General features: G+C 43.2%; 1 protein-coding gene across 3 annotated transcripts in view; it reads right to left on the bottom strand.

The window, feature by feature from the left end:
• The window catches only part of LOC120046325 (ankyrin repeat domain-containing protein 11-like), a 137,310-nt gene extending 116,426 nt beyond the window's left edge, over window positions 1-20,884 (bottom strand). For all 3 annotated transcript variants that reach the window (XM_038991468.1, XM_038991486.1, XM_038991477.1), the window contains exon 1: window positions 20,463-20,884. The gene's annotated coding sequence lies outside the window, so the exon portion shown is untranslated. The remainder of the gene's footprint in view (window positions 1-20,462) is intronic.
• Window positions 20,885-21,956: the final 1,072 nt, after the last annotated feature.

The raw sequence follows: 21,956 nt of genomic DNA, 5'->3' as shown, positions 1-21,956 counted from the left end.
CTAAACGTATTTGAAGGTAACAGCGCTCACGGCTGCCCCAGTGGCCGATTTACATGTAATCTCCTGACGTCCTCAGACATAGATAGACGTCTTATACTGGCTTGAATCACGTAGTATGCCATGGGTGTGTGTGAAAGGAATCAATTGTGTGTTGGCAGCCTGCTATCCTAGCAGTCCTCATTTTTTTATATTCGTGCACACAGCGCCGTTTCTTGGCTCTATTCTTTATGCGGTGGGACTGCGGTGTGGAACCAGTTGACTTAAGGCTCGCACCGAATGTGCATCTAGCATTTGTCTATCAATAGGTCAGCGTGCGGTGTTTTAGGGCCACTCTCTGTAGACGTCTGACTGACTACTCCCCCCCCCCCCACCAAACAATTTTTCAGAAAGTTTTCACACCTTGACTTTTTCCACATTTTGTTGTGTTACAGCCTGAATTTAAAATGGATTAAATTGAGATTGTGTGTAGGCCAGTGACACACAATACCCCATGATGCAAAGAGGAATTATGTTTGTAGAAATGTTTACAAACTCAATTCAAATTCAAAGTATTCAACCCCTTTGTTATCAATCAAGTTTATTTTATATAGCCCTTCGTACATCAGCTAATATCTCGAAGTGCTGTACAGAAACCCAGCCTAAAACCCCAAACAGCAAGCAATGCAGGTGTAGAAGCACGGTGGCTAGGAAAAACTCAATGTTATGGCAAGTCTAAATAAGTTCAGAGTAAAATAATATCTTAAGTTGGATAAAATAAGTGTTTAACATGATTTTTGAACGACTACCTCATCTCTGTACCCCACACATACAATTATCTGTAAGCTACCTCAGTCGAGCAGTTTAGCAAATGTTATTGCGGGTGTAGCAAAATGCTTGCGTTTCTAGCTCTGACAGTGGAGTAATATCTAACAATACACACAATCTAAAGTAAAGGAATGGAATTAAGAATATATAAATATTTGGACGAGCAATGTCAGAGGGGCAAAGAATAAGATATAGTAGAATAGGACAGAATTCAGTATATACATATGAGATGAGTTATGCAAAATATGTAAACATTATTAAAGTGACAAGAGTTCCAATTATTAAAGTGGCCAGTGATTTCAAGTCAATGTATAGGGCAACCGCCTCTAATGTGCTAGTGATGGCCTTGAGATAGAAGCTGTTTTTCAGTATCTCCGTCCCAGCTTTGATGCATACAGACCAGGGAGGTTTTACAATGCCTCGCAAGGGGCACCTATTGGTGGATGGGTAAAAATAATCAAATAAGACATTGAATTTCCCTTTCAGCATGGTGAAGTTATTAATTACACGTTGGATGGTGAATCAATACACTCAATCACTATAAAAGATAGAGATGTCCTTCCTAAATCAGTTGACGGAAAGGAAGGAAACCGCTCCGAGATATCCCCATGAGGCCAATGGTGACTTTAAAACAGTTTAATGCCTGTGATTGGAGAAAACTGAGGATGGACCAACATTGTAGTTACTCCACAATATTAACCTAAATGAGAGTTTGCAATAAGGGACTAATGTAAAACCGCAAAAAATGCAGCAAAGAAATTTTCGTTGTGTCCTGAATACAAAGCATTATGTTTGGGGCAAATCCAGCACAACATCACTGAGTACCACTCCATATTTTCAAGCATGGTGGCGAATGCATCATGTCATGGGTATACTTGTCATTGGCAAGGGAGTTTAAGATTTTTAAAAATGTAATTATATATATAATTATGTCATGCAATAAAATGCAAATTATTTACGTAAAAATCATACAATGTGATTTTCAGGATTTTTAGATTCCATCTCTCACAGTTGAAGTGTACCTATGATAAAAATTACAGACCTCTACATGCTTTGTAAGTAGGAAAACCTGCAAAATAGGCAGTGTATCAAATACTTGTTCTCCCCACTGTATATAAATGGAATAGAGCTATGCACAGGTAAAATCCGATATTTCTGTATTTCATTTTCAATAAATATTTAGAAAAAAATCTAAAACCATGTTTTCACTTTGTCATTATGGGGTAATGTGTGTAGATGGGTGAGATTTTTATTTATTTATTCCATTCTGAATTCAGGCTGTAAAAATGGACTAAGTCAAGGGGTATGAATACCTTCAGGTGCTGTACATGTAAAATCGGTGTCCACTTAGCACCTCTAAATGTAATTTGCGAGCCAAGTACTCTCGTCCAGCACGCTATTGGAGTGTCTGAGCCCTTACAGAATGCCTTATTTCTGGAGGTCATACGCAGGGAGCAAACCTTCATAAAAAAATCAAAAATATGCACAAAATGTCTAAAGTGACTAATATAACAAAGCATCTTCACCAAAATAAAACTGGTGAAACAGGAACATGTAGCCTAAACTAGCATGGCTAAATACTGTATAAAGTAAAGTGATCGCATTCACAAAAGCATAGCCTCCATCTACCCCCTTTGACGAGACACAGGCGCTTACTATCGAGACAGGGGTCGCGTAAGAGATCAGAAATCGGCATTTTCGAAAAGCAGACGGTCAACAAAAAAAAAATGTTTAGATCATTTCGACCTGCGTTTTATATTGAAAGTCGGTGTTATTTTTTTGCTGATCAGGGGAGTGCAACTATAGTTTCCACAGAAAATACATCAGTGCAGCACATTCAGAAAACAGCTTCATTTTCACCAGATGACAGAAGCGCAACGCTATTTGGCCAGGAGCCACACAAGTGAATGAGCATAAAATGAAAAAGCAAGGTCTTTTTTTGCAAAAACTATGCATGATCATCATATTTCGAAAATGTTTATCATAGAAGAAAATGCAGCCAGCTATAATTCTTAATGTTTTGTTTGAAGTTAATCTTGCATTTTACCAGAGAAAAGTAGACAACTACACGAGAAAAGTACAGGAGAAAAGTAGCTTCACACATCTGTCAGAGTGCAGTCTCGTGATAGAATACTCATTAGTGAATTCTCAGAGTCCCGTTATAGAATACTCATTAGTGAATTCTCAGAGTGGAGCACAAAATGTGTCTGATACCGAACAGATATTACAATAACAAGCATTTTAGATCTGCGTTTACAAAACGCAGCAAGACATTTGTGTGAAAAATGACCCCTGTGAGAGCTGATATGTAAACAAGGGGTGCATGTTATTTTCCACCTTATCCAATATCTCACCCTGTCCGCCTCTCAAAGCCTCCACAATAACATACAGCTCTGAACAAGAGCAGCTCAATATGACTGACGCCAGAGTCCAGTGGCAGCCTGCTATATTTCAAGCATCAAGTATCAGCTGCACGCTTATTTTAATATCTTACAGAGGCAAATTAGATTCAGCCATCCCATCTGTCCTCCACATTGGAGAGGAACCTGACACCTGAGAGAGGGAGGGGGGAGTAGAGGGAAGGAGGAATGTGCGCTGCATGAGAGAGACCTGCACACTGCCCTTCTTCAAAAACATCTACATTATTGATCAGGCTGGCTTCTGCATGCCAAAACACCTCACCGCCAGCGCAGGCAGGCGAGGCTTCAGATAAGCAGTCAGGAAGGCAAGCAGGCAGGGGGACTGAGAACAGAGCCAGGCAGGCAGCACCACAGGCCCTTTCACACTGCAGGAACACAACAGGCACAAAACACACCTTGCTGTTTGCACTCACAGGCACATCCATGTGCATGTTTTGCATTCTAAAGACTGCAGTGAAATGGGAAATGACCTAACATTTACTGATTATTCATGAACAATAACATATGCCCCATCGTTTCTTACATCATGGCCTTTGATAGGTTCTTAGCAGAATAAAAAAAAAATCAACAAGGTACTTAAGCTACACACTGAAATAGGGCTAAGTTTAAGTCTTAAAACATGATATTGATGACAGAGCTTGACTACTGAAAAAAATATATATAAATCATTTTTTAAAAGCTATTTGCATATGGAAAAGATAAGCTTGTGCCTTCAACTAGGCCCCCATAACTACACCCCCCCCCCCAGGCATTCCCGCAAAATGGCCATTGCACTTTGACCACAGTTCAGACATATGGATCTCATTGATTTCTAAACTGGAATCCAATTCAATTTTGAACCTCCCCAAAACAAGCGATTTCATAAAAAATGCCAACGTCCATCTGAAGGGATGTGCATTATTACCCCAGGCCCACGTAGAGAAGGCCTCTAACATGGTCAGGGTAGTTTAAGGATAGAGGGTCCACCTGTCTAATACTATAGGAAGAATTATAGTCCTACGGGACAACCACATCCCATCTGCATTCCATATTAAGACAAATGCTCTAACTGTAAGTCACTCTGGATAAGAGCGTCTGCTAAATCACCAGAATGTAAATGGGATGAGGAACAATTATGAAGGGAAGATGGGCAGAGTGATGCAACCAGATGGTGAAGTGAAGATAATGTTAGAAAATAAAAAAGGATGAAATTAAGGGATTTTATCAAATGAAGGAAGAAATCCAGGAAGGAGAGATGAGGGTTGAATTGAGATTCAGCACCATTCCTGACACAGTGACCAGTACTTGTTTGTTCAGCACGGCCACACCGGGCTCACACACTCGATCAGCAAAACACCCAACATTCTGCTGTTGTCAAGGTAACCATTTATCCGTACTGCGAAACCCACATTCCCGAATCCAAAACGTGTGCTTTCAACGTACGTGTGCTTTCTCCTGGAGAGTTTCTGCTTCCTTTTTAAAGAAATAACAAAACCCTTTACAGAACTCAAGAGGAAACGTGAGTATGATAAATGAGTGAGTTGTGGACGAGGAGGTCAAAAGGAAATCAAACCTCACCTCAGGGGGGCAGACATCCCTGGTCTCCTGTTGATACGGTCTTCTGAAATAACAGACAATAACACTGCCATTTCAAAATGGCCCCTATTTAAACCATAAAGACTTTCTAAATGTCAGGCAGGCAGCAGACATGCACACACATCTTCACTACCATGGCTGAGTGCTTGTTTGTGACTGACTAGCTCACAGACACGATGGGAGGGGTTGATGCCCTTCCCCCCGGCTGTCTACCACATACACATGCCCTAGTGCAACAGCAGAGGCGGATTGAGGGTCAGTCAGAGAACACAGATTAACCCCCCCAGCTCCCTAACCATCACGTTTTAGAAGACCCAAAAATGGAGCCTTCAGAAATTGCACACCAAAAAAATATAAACCAACCCCATAGTCTTCCATAATCTAAAACTCAACAACACATTTCTCAGTACCATGTCCAACCCCATCTCATTCTACAGCCCATCATCGCCATCACCACGGTGATGTGTACATTGATATTACATTTACCCTCCTCTGCAGAAGCAAATCAGAGGCTGAATGCCAGGTTAGAATGCCTGCGCAGATTTAGCCATGACATTTAAGAAATATTATTTTCCAATTTTACCGTATTATTCATTGGAGAACAGCGGTACATAGGATGGTTTTAATTTTTTATTTAACCAGGTAGGCCAGTTGAGAACAAGTTCTCATTTACAACTGCGACTTGGCCAAGATAAAGCAAAGCAGTCTGACAAAAACAAGAGTTAGACATGGGATAAACAAACGTACAGTCAATAACACAATAGAAAAATCTATATACAGTGTGTGCAAATGTGGTAAGATTAGGGAGGTAAGAATATAGGCCATAGTGGCAAAATAATTACAATTTAGCATTAACACGAGTGAGATGTGCAGATGATGATCCTGGGGTGCAAAAGAGCAGAGGGCCAGCCAATGAGAGCATACAGTTCGCAGTGTTGGGTAGTGTATGGGGCTTTGGTGACCAAACGGATGGCACTGTGATAGTGTGCATCCAGTTTGCTGAGTAGAGTATTGGAAGCCATTTTGTAAATGACATCTCCGAAGTCAAGGAAAGGTAGGATAGTCAGTTTTACGAGGGTATGTTTAGCAGCATGAGTGAAAGAGGCTTTGTTGCGAAATAGGAAGTCGAATCTAAATGTAATTTTGGATTGGAGATGCTTAATGTGAGTCTGGAAGGAGAGTTTAGTCTAGCCAGACACCTAGGTATTTGTAGTTGTCGACATATTCTAAGTAAAAACCGTCCAGAGTAGTGATGCTAGCCGGGCGGGTGGGTGCAGGCCGCGAACGGTTGAAAAGCATGCATTTAGTTTTACTAGCATTTAAGAGCAGTCGGAGGCCACGGAAGTTGTGTTGTATGGCATTGAAGCTCGTTTGGAGGTTCCTTAACTTCTTTGGGGTAGGGGGCAGTATTTTCACATCCGGATGAAAAGCATGCCCAGAGTAAACGGCCTGCTACAAAGCCATAAAAGCTAGAATATGCATTATTATTTGGATAGAAAACACATGATGTCTGTGAGTATAACAGAACTCATATGGCAGGCAAAAACCTGAGAAAAGAATCCAACCAGGAAGTGGGAAATCTGAGGTTGGTCGATTTTCAACTCAGCTCCTATTGAAGATACAGTGGGATATTGGTAATGTTGCACTTCCTAAGGCTTCCACTAGATGTCAACAGTCTTTAGAACCTTGTCTGATGCTTCTACTGTGAAGTGGGGCCGAATGAGGGGATTGAGTAAGGTCTACCATGACCTGACCATGCGCGTGTGTTCATGTGAGAGCGAGCTCTGTTCCATCGCACTTCTGAAGACAAAGGAATTCTCTGGTTGGAACATTATTGAAGAATTATGTTAAAAACATCCTAAAGATTGATTCAATACTTCGTTTGTCATGTTTTTATGGACTGTAATATAACGTTAACTTTTCGTCCGTACTTTCCGCTGGACTTGCCCGCACGTCGTGAGTTTGGAAAGTGTACTGAACGCTAGAACAACAAGGAGGAATTTGGACATAAATGGACATTATCGAATAAAACAAACATTTATTGTCTAACATGAAGACCTGAGACTGCCACCAGATGAAGATCAAAGGTAAGTGATTAATTTTAATGCTATTTCTGACTTTTGTGACACTCTCCTTGGCTGGAAAATGGCTGTATGGGTTTCTGTTGCTAGGTGCTGACCTAACATAATAGCAAAGTGTGCTTTCGCCGTAAAGCCTTTTAGAAATCTGACACAGCGGTTGCATTAAGGAGAAGTTTATCTTTATTCGTATGTTTAACACTTGTATCGTTTATCAATGTTTATGATGAGTATTTCTGTAATTTGCATTTTCACCGGATGTTTGTTTGAGACAATGCATTTCTGAACATAACGCGCCAATGTAAACTCAGATTTTTGGATATAAATATGAACTTTACCGAACAAAACATACATGTGTTGTGTAACATGAAGTCCTATGAGTGTCATCTGATGAAGATCAAAGGTTAGTGATTAATTTTATCTATATTTCTGCTTTTTGTGAATCCTCTCTTTGGCTGGAAAAATGGCTGTGATATTCTGTGAATAGGCACTCACCTAACATAATCGTTTGGTTTGCTTTCGTCTTAAAGCTTTTTTGAAATCGGACACTGTGGCTGGATTTACAACAAGTGTATCTTTAAAATGGTGTAAAATACATGTATGTTTGAGGAATTTTAATTATGGGATTTCTGTTGTTTTGAATTCGGCGCCCTGCACTTTCACTGGCTGTTGAAGAGGTGAGATGCTAACGTCTCACGTACCCTAGAGAGGTTAACACAGTGTCCAAAGAAGGGCCAGAAGTATACAGAATGGTGTCGTCTGCGTAGAGGTGGATCAGAGAATCACCAGCAGCAAGAACTATAGCAAGCGGCAACAGTGGGAGACTTATTTCTGGAAAGGTGGATTTGTAGAAGTAGAAGCTCGAATTGTTTGGGCACAGACCTGGATAGGATGACAGAACTCTGCAGGAGATTGCGACCCCTTTGGCAGTTCTATCTTGAAGGAAAATGTTGTAGTTGGGGGTGGAAATTTCAGGATTTTTGGTGGCCTTCCTAAGCCAGGATTCAGACACGGCTAGGTCATCCGGGTTGGCGGAGTGTGCTAAAGCAGTAAAGTAAATAAAACAAACTTAGGGAAGAGGCTTTTTATGTTAACATGCATGAAACCAAGGCTTTTACGGTTACAGAAGTCAACAAATGATAGAGCCTGGGGAATAGGTGTGGTACTGGGGTCTACAGGGCATGGGTTAACCTCTACATCACCAGAGGAAGAGACGAGGAGTAGGGTAAGGGTATGGCTAAAGGCTATAAGAACTGGTCGTCTAATGAGTTGGGAACAGAGAATAAAAGAAGCAGATTTCTGGGAGTGGTAGAATAGATTCAGGGCATAACGTACAGACAAGGGTATGGTAGGATGTGAGTACAGTGAAGGTAAACCTAGGCGTTGAGTGACAGAGGTTTCGCCTCTGGTGGGACCAGTTAAGCCAGGTGAGGTCTCTGCATGTGTGGGGGGTGGGACAAAAGAGATATCTAAGACAAGGTGAGCGGGACTGAGGGCTCTACAGTGAAATAAAACAATAAGGACTAGCCGAGAAAGCAGTAGACAAGCCATATTAACATTAGAGAGAGAGGCATAAAGCAGTCTGGTGCTGATCGGGAGAGCTAAGACAACAACAAGTAAATGGCAATGAACGGTCAGAACGGGTCAGTTAGGTACATACAGGACCTGAGTTCGAGGCTGGGGCCGACAGATAATAACACGGTACATAATTTTGTTTGAAACAGTCAAGGGGGCATCAGCTGTGTAGCCGAGTGATCATTGGGTCCAAAGAACAGCAATAGGTGAGTCAGGGAGCCGTTCAGTAGTCAGTACTACGCTAGGTGAGTGGGTGACACGGCGCGTAGAAAGCTAGCGGGCCGGGGCAAGAAGATGGCTCTTCGGCGGCATCGCAATGGAAAAGCCCGTTGAGACCACATCGGGCGACCATGTCGGCAGACCAGTCGTGATGGATCGGCAGGGCTCCGCCAATTGGCTAAATGCAAAAGAGGTATTGTAGCCCTAGAATTAGCTGGTATATGGGCCTAGCTCGTGGCTAGCCCAAAGCTAACTGGTGCTTCCGTCGGGACAGAGGCGTTAGCTAACAGTAGCCACTCGGTAGCAGCTAGCTTGCTGCGATGATCCGGTGTAATGATCCAAAGCGGCAGGAATCCGGTGATGTGGTAGGGAGAAGCAGTCCGATATGCTCTGGATTGATATCACGCAGAGCAGACTGGCATGTATTGTCCGAGCTAAAGCTGGCGGTGTCTGACCTAAAAGGTGAAGACCGCTAGCCTTGGCTAACAAAGACTAGTAGTTGGTTAGCTGGCTAGCTCCTGACGGAGGTTCCAGTTATAAGGAATAAAAACAGCAGATCTGTACCACTTTGGGTGAGGCGGGTTGCAGGAAAGTATATTTAGTTCATAGATAGAAAGTGAGATTAAAATGTGGCTACTTACACGGGATAAGACAAACACACGACCGACTGTTACGCCATCTAGGAAGAAAAAGTTAACTAATAAACCAAAGCGCACTTCTCCCATAGAATAACTCTTAGTAGCTCTTTACATTAACAATTAAGGGGTTTAAATCCATTTGAACCCCAGGAAAGAGAGGTGTATCAGAATAATTAACACTACCATTACCACCAACATTTCATCATTTGACATTGATATGCCCAGAGGAAACCAATAAGTAGAAACACCTGGTAAGAGAGGCTACATGTGTGAGAAAACATTTTAAAATGAGCATTATCCTCCACCCATCTCCAGGCCCCTCATGTTGGAACTGTGATGGCTGCACTGAAATAATGAAGTAAACAACATTTGACTGAGTCACAGCAGAAATGGAGGCAGGGAAGGGAAGAGCGCTGTGTTTCTGTGGAGCAGCTCACTGCATAAGCAGCCTCACGCACTTAACATTCTGAGACGAACAGGGCTGCAGGAGCCTTGGCTGGTGCACTGACACGGTCTTCGAATGCAGAGAGAAATGGCAGCGAGAGACCAAGAGAGAGAAACAGAAAGAGCGGTGATTAAAAATGGAATGGAAAACATGGTGGAGGAGATTTACTAGAGGACGAGCCCTGGGGGGGTAAAGGCGTCAGCATGCTTCAATTCGGCTGGTACCTAGCCGAACTGTGCCTGCATTCTCCCTTAAAAAGACCTTTGCTTGAAATACAAGAAAAAGGCGGCTAGGATGTTTGATGCAGTATTTCTCAAGTTAAAACATTTGAGGACGAGTTGTCTCTCGTTGAATGACTACACACACTTCGTTGAAGACTCCCTACAGACTTCAGCTTGCATCGAGAAAAATGTGTGACCGAACAGCCGAAAAAACCCTTATCGAAGTCCAAAACGAACAAAACATCAAAATGTTGTCGTAATATATGCAAACTCTTCCGAACTATATCGTCTGGGAAGCATGCGGACGCCTTAAGTGACATTATGATGAGAAAGGAAAGTGACATGAGGGAAACTGTGACAAGCTTCTCAGAAACCCATAAGATGGCCTCAGTATCGTAGGTTATACTAGCAGCAACGACTCCTCACCCAAGTATATAGGAACTGAGGTGGCCAATTACCCTAGAGAGACAGCCAAGTAAAAAATAAAAAGATTATTCCTCAAAGTCGAAGATTTCATTTTCTCACTGATGTAAGATCTGCTGCTAGAGAGCCTACCTGACCGTTTCAAGGACCATTTTGTCTGTCATTTCCTGTTCCCATGGCAGCAAAGGCAGAGGGGTTTTAATGATGGCTGAGTGAATCTGAAGATGGGAGGGAGGTGCAGGCAGCAGCACATGGCACATCATCCCCATACAGCCACCCTAAATCAATTCTGCATTAAGACTGCCCATAGCCATCCACCCACTCACCAGCTCTCTCTCAGCCAGGCAGCCAGACACAACCGATTCATCTAATCTGCTGCTACACCAGCTGACTTACAGGACGTGGACATAATACCTGTGGTGCAGAAACCAATGACTGTTATGGTTGTTTAAGCACAGTCAACACTCTTCCCCCTCATCAAGGCAGTATGGGTCGTGTGGTAATGTGCTCTGAAGGGGATTTCCATTCCCATAGCTTTGAGAGGCACGCCGTCCCTGGACAGGGGCCTCACTGTAACGGTAGCTGACCACCATGGTGGCTATTGGCTAGCTGTGGGTGTCAGGTGTGTGTGGGGCGGAGGAGGCATTTCAGAGGATCTCTGTCCTCTGTCACTTCCAATCCTCCCCCATCAGCCAGGAGCCAAACTACCAGCCACCAACCCCCCACCCTCCACCTCTAACAGATACAGTCCCTGTGATTTCTCATGTTCTCCTCATCAGAAACCTGTCTCCCCAGGAGAAGTGGATATGCATGAATTAAGGCTGGGCTGAAATGACTGCCAAGTCCACAGAGGGGATGGGGAACATTTGTGTGGCAGTATGCGTGTACATGCTTGTGTGTGTGCAAGTCTGTGTGTGGTCACTAGTGAAGGGTGTATTTAGTTCTGCTTCCCAAATACCACCTGGAAGATGAAGCATTGAAAACATCACAGATTGCAGCTACAGCCAGCCTTAACAGGGCTCAGAACAACACGATGTGCGGAGGTGTTACCAAACAAACACTCATTCACACACAGACATAGAATCACACAGGATTCTAACAGGCAGAGGCCACGCTTAAGGTCGTGGTGGTCACACTCACTTCACCACTAGAGCACTGATGGTGCTGGGCATGGGGCCTGGTTGTGGAAAAGATGCATCAACTTCCTGTTCTCACAGGCAGGGCTGGCATGCAGCGCTGTACAAAACACTACAGCTAGGCCTGACAGGTTGTCATTAGGGAACGCAATAACTCTTCATAACAACCCTCTCCACTATCATGCTGTGCTCATACCGCCTCGCTCTCTCTCTCTTTTAAGGGCACACACACATTCAGATTAATACACGTTTAAGCTTGAATCGTATGTCAACATGATGTTCCTTTTTAGATTAGAGAGAAATCAATGGTGACGTCGCAAAAAGGCAGGAGAACAGCATGTCTACTACCGTAAAAAAGAGCATTAGCCTATTTAAAATCTTGGTAATGCTGCAGTGGATCTGTCTTTTTAAGTGGTAAGAATCAGTATCACATGGCAGTGTCAAATGAAAAGCGAAGAACTCACAGCAGCTAGCAGGCTGACTATTCTGGCCTGAAGAGTCATTTGCTTCAGAATCCAAGTCCTTGCATATGTTATCAGCAGTACCATTAGCCCTTCTAACCTTCCACTGCCAGGAAACACACACCGAGAATCACCCCCCCTGCACGGTGTTGGGCTGTAAGCACAACCCCCACCTGTGGACGTCGGGCCCTCATACCACCCTCATGGAGTCTGTTTCTGACCGTTTGAGCAGACACATGCACATTTGTGGCCTGCTGGAGGTCATTTTGCAGGGCGCTGGCAGTGCACCTCCTTGCACAAAGGCGGAGGTAGCGGTCCTGCTGCTGGGTTGTTGCCCTCCTACGGCCTCCTCCACGTCTCCTGATGTACTGGCCTGTCTCCTGGTAGCGCCTCCATGCTCTGGACACTACGCTGACAGACACAGCAAACCTTTTTGCCACAGCTCGCATTGATGTGCCATCCTGGATGAGCTGCACTACCTGAGCCACTTGTGTGGGTTGTAGACTCCGTCTCATGCTACCACTAGAGTGAGAGCACCGCCAGCATTCAAAAGTGACCAAAACATCAGCCAGGAAGCATAGGAACTGAGAAGTGGTCTGTGGTCACCACCTGCAGAACAACTCTTTTATTGGGGGTGTCTTGCTAATTGCCTATAATTTCCACCTGTTGTCTATTCCATTTGCACAACAGCATGTGAAATTTATTGTCAATCAGTGTTGCTTCCTAAGTGGACAGTTTGATTTCACAGAAGTGTGATTGACTTGGAGTTACATTGTGTTGTTTAAGTGTTCCCTTTATTTTTTTGAGCAGTGTATATATATATATATATATATATATATATAAATAAATATATATATATATATATATATATATATATAAATAATCGCTGAATCGAAATACATATAGAATCATGAGAATCGCAATATCTTATTGTGAGGTCCCTGGCAATTCCCAGCCCTAGTTGTTTGTGTGGGTGTATGTGTGGTTCAGGAGGGTGTTTGTTTAGCTAGCATGACTGTGCATGACATGGCCACACCTGGCTGTGCTGGGGCCAGCCAGGAATGCAGATAAGCATGACTGACTGACAGTAGCAAGAAGGGGCACAGCAGGCATCGACCCTGTGAAGTTTCTCATCGGGTGGCTGGTCAGCGCTCTTACTGCAATTTCAAGTGCTCCAAAAATAACCCTGTTACGCACAATTGAATAATTCATTATGTAAAACATTCATAATAGAACAGCAATAGCCTTAAATAGATTTCAATGTGGACCCTGCAACTGGAATGGTTCTCTGAAAGTGCACCGCAAGTTCCAAATGAAATTGAAAACCGGCACCTTCAGACCATAGGATTAGCCAAGATTTTCAAAATCTCCTGTGCTATGTTCAAAACAAGACATCATTCTGGGAAATTAGCATGGAATTTCAAACCTAAGGCATAGTACAGGCACGTTAGGCTTTCTACATGGAAAATAACATCTGTGCCATAATTGTAGGTGAAAAAAATGGCGTTGGAAGCATACATAATTAGCAAGCAATAAATTGTTCTGTTCTACTTACATACTCACTCCAGCAAGATAAGGCTGGCGTGTTTCCATAAAAAGCAACACTACCGAGTGGAGTTTGACACACGTAGGACAAATGATGAAAGTAGGCCTACATTTGGCAGTAGGATGATTAACATTATCAACATCAAAACAAGAGCATGAGGACTAGCATGATAAGTAACTAAACTAGTGTTTAGGTTATCTGAATATTATATTCACACTTTGACTGGAAGTACCGATTTTGCTAGGTAGCATTAGCTAGCGCTAGTCAGCTGTTTAACAAGGCTGTAGTAGTGACAGGCATCAGCTCCACTCTAGGTTTTGCCTTTAGAATGAGAAAATTAACAAGTAAGGACACGTTTATTTTTACTTCTCCCATTGACTTACCAAACACCAATTTGGTTTTTCGAGTCAATGTTGCGCCTGAGAGTATGAAACCTCCGTGCTGAAGGTGTTTTTCCCCAAGCGGACCATTCCAGTTAACTGCAGGGGGTACATTGCATTCGGAAAGTATTCAGACTCCTTCCCACATTTTTTACGTTACAGCCGTATTTTAAAATTGATTAAATACATGTTTTTCCACATTCATTTACACACACACACAATACCACATAATGACATAGAAAAAAACATAAGTATTCAGACCCTTTGCTATGAGACTCAAAATTGAGCTCGGGTGCATCCTGTTTCCATTGATCATCCTTCAGATGTTTCTACAACTGGATTGAGTCCACCTGTGGTAAATTCAATTGATTGGACATCAATTGGAAAGGCACACACTATATAAGGTCCCACAGTTGACAGTGCATGTCAGAGCAAAAACCAAAGCCATGAGGTTGAAAGAATTGTCCGTGGAGCTATGAGACAGGATTGTGTCGAGACACAGATCTGGGGAAGGGTACCAAAACATTTCTGCAGCATTGAAGGTCCCCAAGGACACAGTGGCCTCCATCATTCTTAAATGGAAGAAGTTTGGAACCATCAAGACTCTTCCTAGAGCAGGCCGCCCAGCCAAACTGAGCAATCGGGGAGAAAGGCCTTTGTCAGGGAGGTGACCAAGAACCCAATGGTCACTCTGTGGAGATGGGAAAACCATCCAAAAGGACAACCATCTCTGCAGCACTCCACCAATCAGGCCTTTATGGTGGAGTGGCCAAATGGAAGCCACTCCTCAGTAAAAGGCACAACAGCCCTCTGGGAGTTTGCCAAGTTACCTAAAGGACTCAGACCATGAGAAACAAGATACTTTGGTCTGATTAAACCAAGACTGAACTCCTTGGCCTAAATGCCAAGTGTCACATCTGGAGGAAACCAGGCACAGCTCATCACCTGGCCAACACCATCCTTAAGGTGAAGCATTATGGTGGCAGCATCATGCTGTTGGGAACTTTTTCAGCTGCAGGGAACTAGGAGACTAGTCATGACTGAGACAATGACGAACGGAGCAAAGTACATAGAGATCCTTGATGAAAACCTGCTCCAGAGCGCTCAGGACCTCAGACTGAAGCGAAGGTTCCCCTTCCAACAGGACAACGACCCTAAGCATACAGCCAAGACAACACAGGAGTGGCTTCGAGACAAGTCTCAATGTCCTTGAGGGGCCAAGACTTGGACCTGATCGAACATCTCTGGAGAGACCTGAAAATAGCTGCGTAGCAACACTCTCCATCCAACCTAACAGAGCTTGAGAGGATCTGCAGAGAAGAATGTGAGAAACTCCCCAAATAGTTGTGCCAAGCCTGTAGCGTCATACTCAAGAAGACTCCAGGCTGTAATCGCTGCCAAAAAAGGTGCTTCAACAAAGTACTGAGTAAAGGGTCTGAATACTTATGCAAGTGTGATATCTGTTTTTAATATATGTGCAAAATGTTCTACAAACCTGTTTTTTCTTTGTCATTATGGGCTTATGGGCTTTTCCTTTGACAAGGAAAAGTTTAAACAATTTTAGAATAAGGCAGTAACGTAACAAAATGTGGAAAAGATCAAGGGGTCTGAAAACTTTCCGAATGCACAGTATGAGACACTTTAGGAAAAGCACCTCAGCCAGCAGGGGTTGACTATCTATAGACTCAAACACCACAAACTGGTTTGAAGGGCAATTGGCTTGGCTTCAAGAGGAAACAGTATTTGGGTGCAAAACAAACTGAAGCATGCTTTAACCTTAGAAGGAACTATGCAAGGCCATCTCAACAGTTAAGTGAAGGTGCCCACAGGGTAAGTACGACAAACATAAACCTGTCCAAATGAACAGCATGTAGACAAACAACCCACCACCCCACCAGACAGAGCCTCTAAATCAGTGTCACAATTCACAAAGGAGCTTCAAGCAATCCTGGAAAGCGAGCTATACGAACCTAGTCATGACACAGTGGCCTCATTTGTCTGAAACACAGTTGTCTATCAAACCCTAATGAGTAACAGAAAGTTCCTGTGTGCAGGCTTAGTTTAACATCCAAGATCACAGTGTGACACCCATTATAACTGGCAACGGGAAGGACTGAATGCAATGCATAATAACAACCAGAGTATAGGCTAGTGGAAATAAGCCAGAGAATATGGTGGAAACAATGTGATGAAAGAATCATAACAAATATGTGGTTAAAATACATTGGCAATGTGCAAAGCACAAAAGCAAACAAAAACTTCAGTTGCTAATTGTTGGAAAGAGATTGACCAACAAACAAACTCCACAAATCAAAGCGTGGTTGTATATATATATATTTTTTTTAATTAAAGAATAGCTGAGTGGTGAAAATGTCTTTGGTGGTCAAAGGAGGGTGCTTAGGGCCTTTGTGTGATGTATATGGCACCACGGCTGGTGAAAACAAAGCGTCATTGCCCCATGGTGGATGTCCTCTTTGGTTAGGTCTGCTTTTCTGTCACGCACTGCCCCACGTCCCCCTCCCCCTTCCTGTTGCTGCATTTCAATGTAAATGGGCCGATTGAATGGCTGCAGCTGCCCCGTCAAAAGGACAGCAGAGCTGAAGGCCCCAGTGATTGAGATTCAGCCAGGCCAAGCTCCCCCACCCACCCCATCACAGGGGACATACGATCCCACAACAACCCACAGGAAATTCAACTGGCTACTGCTCTAATTCTCTGGCACAACTCTAGCCAGTAGCCTAAACCCATTTCTAAAATGGCAGTCCACCTCCTCCCAAGCATGTTTTTTGTATGTGATCGAGAGGCATTTCAAAACTATGGATAAACCTCTGCACACTTAGAACTTGAGCAACAGAGGGAGAGGAGAAAAAAAAGACTAAAACATTTAAGAGTGAGGAGTGATTGAAGCAAGGCAAGCAAGTCCATGTGAGCTGAGCTTGGCCTCTTTCCGCCCAGACAGCAGTAGAGAACACGTCAGAGCCCTCCTCTTTCAGGGGCTCACAGGCAGTGACTCTACACAGGCAGGCCCGCTACAAAAGGACATTCTCAGTGCCACGTATGGATAAAACATCACGCAGTGCTCAGCACATCCAATCAAAACACCAACTGTTGTCTTCAGCTTAACACGACCACCCCCCCCACCCTCCCCCTGTGATCTTTCCCAGCTCACATCTGCCCACGTTAGCAACGCAGTAGCCTCCCCCACACTCGACACAGTAACTGCTCTCTCATACGCAAACAACTTCTTGAACATAAAGTGCTGGACTTTTTGGGAGGAAATACACAAAAGTACAACAGTATCCATCTGTTAACAAGGAAGCAAAAGTCCATCATTAAAGCTTGTGTGTCATGAGAATGTTTGGAAAACAATGTATTGGTCTCTGAAAAATAACACTGCGTACCTCTTACCTAAAAAGCAATAACAAAATGTTTTACTTCAAGTGTGCCCTTACCAGAAGATCAAAAACAAAACTGTTAAAAGTTATGTTTAAAAAATGCAGCAAACCAGAGGATGGGAGACCCGTTCCCTTTAATCTAAGAGTCAGGGAAGAAATATTAACAAAAGTGTTGCAGTGGAAGACGTGAGCAAAACCGGTGACCAGTAGAGGAGGCATCAGACACAGGACTACCCAAACCCCAAATGAGGCTTCCCTATTCGTGGGGCAGAGCAGGGAGAATGGGACACAGCCATGTTGTTATTTGTGTGTGTGTGTGTGTGTGTGGAGGGACGGGAACCAATTTCAAAGAGGTTTAAATGGCATTTGACGGTCCAGAGAGATTGCGCTAGCTGGGAGAAAGCTATAAAATATTGATACTGCCAAGAAAAAAGGGAACAAAAGAGAAGCAGGAGTAGACATCCTTGTTTGCCAACAGACCAACACTCAGCACTGGGAGAGTTTGGTAGGAAGAAGCCAGACCGTGTGAGGACTTTGAGCTGTATTCTCCCTGTGCCTACACACGATGGGATCTGCTTTCCCATTTCAACTAGAATAAGTAGGTTACCTCAACAACACACACCCTACTGCTGCTTATGTCAGGCACTGTCATTACGGTCGACCCACATAATGTTGCATGATAAGCATTTCACTGTAAGGTCTACTACACCTGCTGTATTTGGCACACGTGACAAATACAATTTGATCTACAAAATGTAAAAGCTCCATGCTGTGGGCACAGAAGCTTTTGAAACACTGCTGGCCAATGTGGAACACTGGCTATACCTAAATGCTGTCCACAGTATTGGTGGGGCCAGCTAAATGACTGGGTTTCTCATCATAACAAAACATTCCTTCCCACATTCATGTGGCCTGGAACCAGAGTAAACAGAAATAAAAAAAACATTGTGATTCAAGACCCAAAACCTTGTCAGAGCTATGACTCAAGTCAATGGAAAAGGTTGCCTGTGTATAAACATTGTTAATCTTTAGGTGAGCAGTTTCTCAGCCCTGCATGCCACAACAAGTGTGGGGGCAATGCAGCTACTGCACACTGACCTCAGGGCAAAAGCATAGAGAGAGGATGTGGTGGGACGAACCACAGACAGTTGCAGTTCTGATGTTTTGCTGTGTCTTTCCTGCACTGCAGGTTTAGATAGTCGCACAGAGCAGCAACGTAAACACAGTAGAGGGCTGCAAGACGGAGGAAGTACAGACTTGCGGAAGCCACGCCACTCTCCTCTACACAAGATATAACATGCCGTCCAATCCAGACTGCCAGAGAGGCATTGTGAGGGACACTCATTGTTCCCCACTGCGATTTATATTTGTGCCTGTTACCTTCAGCACTGTCAGGCAGGCTGTCACGTTACACACTGTGTAGACAGGAGAGGGCACAGTGGGAACATGTCAAATAGTGGCACTGCCATGACCACAAACAGGCTAAAGCTCAGACGACTTGTGCCAGGACACAACAGGAACCATGGTCTCTGAAACTGAATAAAAGAGGTTCACTTAGGCAGCTGAAGACGGGGCACACAGGACGGCACAGAATGGCTGCCTTGAACAGGAAATCGTTCTGAGAAATCCCAGCTCTCAACACAGCTCCTGACCTTACTGACCTAGGCAGGACACAATTTCCTGTCTCAGGCTTACACACTACAACAGGACACTCTGGTGAAAATCTAGGCTATAAAGTTCTCCAAAACCTCATCCTAAAGCTGAAACTAACATGGGGAGTGTGCCAAGCGTATACATCAAGTAACGTGTGTTGTACAAGGGTACTAGGGCTACATATTGCAGAAAGTTGATTTAATACATACAACACTGAGCCTAGGTGTATTTACATCAAAAATGAAGGGGGAAGAAGTTGCAAAATAACTACAGAAACTAAGAGAAAAGAAATTGGCGCTTCCAACATCTTGACAAAGGTGGTGGGGGATTATATACATTGCTGCGTCTGCAATGAATTTCAATGTGAACGCCCAACAAGCTGAAGAGCTCAGAGTATCTCTGTAAGAGAATACAGCCAGCAGCTCCACTGCAGTGTTTTCAACAGAACTGATACTGCACCAAAACGTTATCAACCAGTCTACTCCAAGTAGAGTGGTCGTTTGTTAGGAACCTTCCCCTTCTTTTCATGCTCTCCCACAACCAGAAGTCAAAGCCTTACTGTTGTGACTTCTTGTTGACTTGAAATATTCATACCATTCCACAGCCACTCAAATGATAGAGCCTGTCAAGCAATGGTATTGGCACTAATATAGGAACTAATTTGAAAACACTGCACACCTGTGTTACTTTCATGACAACCATAATGATGTTCTTGTTAGGACAGAGTAAATGACATATTTCACAGTAACTGTGTTAATACATTACAGTAAAATATTATAATCAAAGTACCAATCCTGGATCCGTGGACCATGAGTCGACCAGGAAAACACATTGCCAAATCGAGGAGAGGTCAAGCAACTTCGGAGAGCACTAACGTAAATGTATTATGAGGCACGTCTTAGTTGATCTCACCACTGCATTACACATCAACATAACCAATTATTTCATCCCATCTCAGTGTCTTTTTCCACGAAGAAATAAGCAGATGAGTTGTATGAAATAACGTCACTGGCAGTGATACAATATCCCCTTGAACACATGGTGTTATTCTTTTTTTTTTTTTTTACAAAATACATCAGCCTCTTCGCCTGAAGAGAAGTGTAGGCTATTACATGGATTGCACTGAAGCCTTTCAAATACATTTGTGAGCATATCCCAACTACCTATGTAACTAAATATCTAGCTATAACATTAACAGGATCTGTAGGTCAACAAACGACTCGCAGGCTAGTTAGCTAGTATGCCACACATTTCGCCTAAATTAAGTCCTTAACGTTACCTGTCATCTTGCTAGTTAAACGCGTACGCAGTTAGAATGCTGGGTCTGGGGGAGGGTCATCTAGCTTCATAACACATTTCTTCGACTCGAGCGTGAAGCCATGTTATCTAGTTAGCTAAGGCGAACGGTATAACTAGCTAAGCATATCTAGTTCGTTAACGTTATTCGCCTAACAAACACAGCTAGCTAGCCAACTAATGTTATTGCGTCTTACCTTCAACAGAATCGGAGTTACGTCGACAAGTTTATCCCCGATATTCCTGTCCGATGCTTGTTTTTCCCATTTGAGGCCCTCTGGTTCAGCAATCTGCCGTCCGTAGACATCCGAGAAATGCTGCAAACATCTCAGTTGATAATCAGACTATTGGAAGCTAACGTTAGCAAGCTAGGCTAGCTAGTATTTCTAGGCTAGCGCTAACTAGCTTGCTAATTCCTGAACACCAACAACCGACAGAGAAAGCTTAAAATCTCCTCGAAAACGTCCTTGTACACTTTTTATTTTGTCACCATGGTCTTAATTGAAGATTTGTATGCTCAGTAATCAAAACTGGAGCATTGAAAGGTAAACTTAAAGTAGCTAAAAAACGATATTTTGTTACCGGCTTAATCTTCTTTAACGACCCCTTGCAAACTGTTTCCAGATGGGCTTCGATATGCGTCTGAAGGAAAGAGAAAGAGGCCAAATGAAACACTGATTGTGGTTGGCTCTTGAATGTGGGCGGGTACTATTTGTGCACTGATGAAACTGGCGCCATTATGGATCAAATCAAAGTACTAAATCTACATTGTTCAATAATATGAAGGCGCGAACATGGTTGACCGAGTACTTCAGTTTCCATGGTTGGGGACCCATCTCCATTATACATTTGGGAGAGCAAGCAAAGGAAATGGAGTACGAAGGTTGGGTGCACTTGACTTACCTCGCCCAGCGTGATCGAGTGAGACACCTCATATCGTATTATTATAATTCACGTGAACAAACATATTATTGCATACTTGAACCTTTACAGGTAAATAGCACCCTAGTCTGACCCAAATGTCCAGATCACAGGTAGGACAGGTCTGAATAGCCTATTTCACTTCCAAAACACTTTTTCTCAGTGCTATCATCAATACATGATTTCTTACCGTTGACAACTACAGTCTCGATATCATAATATTATTGTTGTTGTTGATGATGATCTCTGCACACTTTGAAAGTGAGACGGGTTTGGGTTGTTTGGTAATGCATATCGATTGCACCCATTGAAGAGCGGCCTCTGCTGGGCGACAACATGACATGCACGGAGATGTAAGAAGAGCTACCATTGGTTAAGATAATCTTTTTTTATTGAATCTATTTCCTCATTGGCTTATTTAAATGTTCGTCACGGTGATGGGCTGGGCCTTTATTTTGACTCTTTCAAAACATTATTGTTTTTAGGTCCTCTACCATATTAAATGGACATACACGTTGTACTGCATGCTTTTAGGATAACTTTTTTTTATGTGACATGCTTCGTAAACAACAGGTGTGGACTAACAGTGAAATCCTTACTTACGGGCCCTTCCCAACAATGCAGAGAGAAAAAAATAAAAAAAATAAAATTGTAAATAGTAAAGTAAAACACATAATAATATTAGATACACAATAAGTAACAATAACTTGGCTATATAGAAGAGGTACCAGTACCGAGTCCATGTGCAGGGGTACAAGGTAATTGAGGTA

This window comes from Salvelinus namaycush, chromosome 1 (genome assembly GCF_016432855.1).
Source record: "Salvelinus namaycush isolate Seneca chromosome 1, SaNama_1.0, whole genome shotgun sequence".
Classification (NCBI taxonomy): domain Eukaryota; kingdom Metazoa; phylum Chordata; class Actinopteri; order Salmoniformes; family Salmonidae; genus Salvelinus; species Salvelinus namaycush.
The sequence above is the reverse complement of the archived record's forward strand: the minus strand, read 5'-3'. Positions and strand labels throughout refer to the sequence as shown.